The sequence below is a fragment of the Triticum aestivum genome, chromosome 2A (genome assembly GCF_018294505.1).
Source record: "Triticum aestivum cultivar Chinese Spring chromosome 2A, IWGSC CS RefSeq v2.1, whole genome shotgun sequence".
NCBI lineage: Eukaryota > Viridiplantae > Streptophyta > Magnoliopsida > Poales > Poaceae > Triticum > Triticum aestivum.
In genome coordinates, this window is record NC_057797.1 from 19,714,791 (window position 1) to 19,718,795 (window position 4,005).

At 52.6% G+C, this 4,005-nt stretch overlaps 1 pseudogene; it reads left to right on the plus strand.

Moving 5' to 3' along the window:
* The first annotated feature begins 855 nt into the window (after positions 1-855).
* LOC123184353 (uncharacterized) lies at positions 856-4,005 on the plus strand (annotated as a pseudogene).

The following is a 4,005-nucleotide window of genomic DNA, read 5'->3' on the forward strand; positions in this document are numbered from 1 at the left end:
AAAAGGTTCCCAAAACCGATTTCTCGCATGTATTAGTGGGCCGGCCCATCTATCACTCTTTATGGACGCGAGGTGTGCGTAGCCTCGATAGTTTGCCGCTTAATGTAGCAAATAGGATTTGCATGCTTGAGCAGGCCTGCTCCACAACAACGATCCACAAGATGAGCTAGTGTAGTTTAAGAGTCCAGGCACGATTGCTAGACTCACCTATCGGGATGCAGTAGGTTGCCTGACCCACTAAGCACTTTCCGGTGGACGGTTTTTCATAGGTATGTTTTTGCTGGGACCTCCTATTTGGGGCTCTTCGCGCCGAATAGCAGGGTTGCCACATAGGGAGACGTCCTAGTGGGCCGGTCCATTGCAAATCGGGGATCGGACATTCTAGCGAATTGGGGACCAGACATTTGCTGGGATCTCTGTAGAAACCGGGGTCACTGTAGTGAAAAGATCTCTAAAAAACTTATCACATTTAGAAAGTTGACAATTTTTTAAAATGCAAACGTTTTCTGAATTTACAAATATTATTAGGCTTTTTTTCTTCAAATTTTAATGTTTTTAAAAAACTTGAACAATTTTCCAAATTTGTGACCATTTTTTTGTAGATGTGAACACTTTTACTCTCTTAGTCCTCTATTTATTTTTCCAATGTCATGTCACAAATTTTTGAAAACAAATTCATTATGAGCATCGATCAACAAGAGAGACGAATTTAACCAAACATGTTAGGTGGGCAGTTCTTTCCGATCAAATGCTTGCTGGATTTGGGTTCGCAATGCACGTGAGGTGCTGGGTTTGGGCCGTACAATGATTGATAGGCAAAGAAGGCTAAATGTAGCATCGCCCCACCATCTCCATCTAGCTCCACGGGGAGTGACGGACTGCTGTGCTACTGCTGCTTCGTGGTATCATCACTCTGTCAATGCTATCTCGACCACTTCGTCCCGCGTCGTCGACGAGATACGCGGCTGAAAGATCGCCGGCCGGGGTCCAGAAGCCCAACACTGGGAGGTAAGCTCCAAGTCAAGGCTACGGTTTCTGTGGAGTTTGTTTTTCTTCAGTGAATCCTTTCTTCCAACCCTTGATGGGTTCATGGCCGTTTTTTGCCACCAGCCCACCATTGTGTTCTTGCTTCTTCCAAGCTCGCGGCTGACTGCGTTATGTTTAGACGGATCCTTTCTTCTTTTCATTCTTTGTGCAGTAGCTCCTAACTTTGCTGACTTTGGATGAGATGTGATTTGGGGATTCCGAGATCCCGATTTGTAGAAAACCAGGATGATAAGCAAAAATCTTGGTTTGGTAGGATGAAACGGGCAAATATTTACTGATTTATTTTTCCAAAGGAGTATTTCTAGAAGAAATTAAGGTGATTCTAGTGATTGTTGATGTAGCTAGGCGGCTCACTGACATACTTTGCACCCTATCATAGTGTCTGTAGAAGTACCATTGCATCCCCTGTTCACTTAGTGTACATGATTACTTACATATGCGAAATGATCATCTGATTTTTACCTCGGTGCAGGTCCAATGGAAGGATGGCTAAACCAGACTGGGATGATCCGGATAGCGGTCCTTTTAAGCTTTGCTGCGCATCTTCTCCTCATCCTCCTCGCCGGGATCCGTCGGCGAAAAGCCTCCGGTGGGCGAACGCTCCTTCTATGGCTGGCGTACCAGCTGGCCAACTGGGCCGCGAAATACGCCCTCGGTAGCCTGTCCTTCGGCAGCACGTCCCAGGAGAAGCCGTAGCTGGTGGCGTTCTGGGCGCCGTTCCTCCTGCAGCATCTCGGCGGCCCGGACAACATCAGCGCCTACTCCCTGGAGGACAACGTGCTGTCAGGGCGGCAAGCACTCAACGTGTTGGTGCAGGTCGGGGGTGCCATCTATGTCGTGTACAAGCACATATACCTGGGCGGCGGTGACAGGGCCTTGCTTCCATCATCCATCGCCATTCTCGCCGTCGGTGTTGCCAAGTATGTGGAGAGGGTACTGGCGCTATGGCAAGGCAACCTGGGCAACATCCGGAGCTCAAGCAAGAAGAAGAAGAAGAGGCAACGAAGGAGATACACATACACTGATGGCTCGGGCTCCGGAAGCGGAACGGTGCTGGACAATGAGCAAGCCCTGATGGTTGCCCACGACATGTTCCCGTTCTGCCAGCGTGCAATGACCGATTCTTCTGTCAACATGGATTCATCTGACCTTGAAGCAACCAAGGTCATGTTCTCTTTTGGGTGGGAGAGTATGTGCAAGGTGGTGGAGATGGAGCTTTCTCTCATGTACGCCATCCTCTACACCAAGGCAGCCATGGTTCACTCCTGGGTCGGCTACTCGATCCGGCTTGTCTCACCGGTCGCCACCTTCACGGCGTTGGTTCTGTTTGTGCTGTACGGCAAAGACGGCCAGAGGAGAGCAGATGTGGTCATCACCTACACCTTGCTGGTAGGTACTTTGATCCTGGACATGAGATGGCTTCTCAGCGCACTTGGGTCTACCTGGATGCACGCATTCTTGGAGGCTAGGCCACGGGCATGGCTTCACCACGAGGCTCTGTGCTCTGGGAGATGGCGCCGGCTCTGTCGTGCCGTCGTGTCCCTGGATCTTGGCCGGTTAGCCCTCGGCATGGCGCCAGGCCGCTACAGAATGTGGTCGGGCACCATCGGGCAGTACAGCCTGCTGCACGAGTGCACCCGTGAGACGATGCCTCTATGCGGGAGAGCGGCCAAGAAGCTTGGATTGGAAGATGGGTGGAAGGAACACCACCACTCTGAGCGCCTTAAGCTCTCGCAAGAAGTCAAGATGTTGGTGTTCGGACGTGCACGGAAGATACTCATCAAGTCAACCTACGACCACGGGAAGGATAAGGTCGGGGATGATGATGCATACTCCATGAATGAAATCACCACATTTTGGGGCCAGGCGGCAGTCAAGAGGCGTCCGGTGAAACTGCGGAGATTCCAGCTGGCCTTTGGCCGTGAGTTCCAGGAGGACATCCTTGTGTGGCACATCGCCACCCAAGTTTTCCTCATGTGCGGCGGCGGTCAATCACTGATGCATGGCAAGAGCGCAGCTGCGGCACATGCCAAGGCGATCAAGGCGCTGTCCGAGTACCTGATGTTCCTCGTCGCCGTGCGCCGGCGCATGCTACCGGCCCTCGTTCTCCGCAGCCTGTATGAAGTAACCTTCGATTCTTTGCAGGACATTTGGCGCAAACAGGCCGTCAACAGCCGTTCCGGTTCGACGACAACCGGCAGGGCGAGGGAGGGGAAGCTTGCAAGGACTCTCCGTGACAAGATGGACGCAGATGGCGAGTGGGGTTTGGATCATGATAAAACCCGTCTCGTCTCCGACGGAGCAAATATTGCCATGGCGCTGCTGGAGGCCGATGAGTCGGAGATGCCGGAGGTGCTGGAGCTCGTCTTCAACGTGTGGGTGGACAAGCTGTTGTACGCGGGCACCCGATGCAGCCGGGAGTCCCATGCCAGGCAGCTCAGCCGAGGGGGCGAGCTCACGACCGTCGTCTGGATTTTGGCAGAACATGTTGGCCCATTTCAGATCGGCCAATGCGTTCCAGATGATAAGAAACGGGATCTTCCTCCACCGTGCCCGCTTCCGATACCCAAGGCCATGGAGGAACCTTATCCGCCACCGTTCATGATGTATCTTCCGCCGTCGACCGCACCGTGGCTACCGTCGCCGCAATACGACGAACCACCCAAAAAGGAGGAACCTTGTCCGCCGCCGTTCATGTATCCTCCACCGTCGACTGCACCGTGGCCACCACTGCCGGAGAGTCCGCTGCCGCCACCACCGCCACCAGCGCCACCCATGGAGAGGCGTAGACGGTATGCTACGCTGTATCCAGTGGACTGAGTGATATCGCTCGTTGATTTGGTGATCGTCAGTTTCTTTTCGTTTTCGTTGAGGGGATCTCAACATCGTTGTTAAGTACAGAGAGAGAGACACATGACAATTTGAGAATCCGAGAACTCTGTTTTCACTCATTACAGT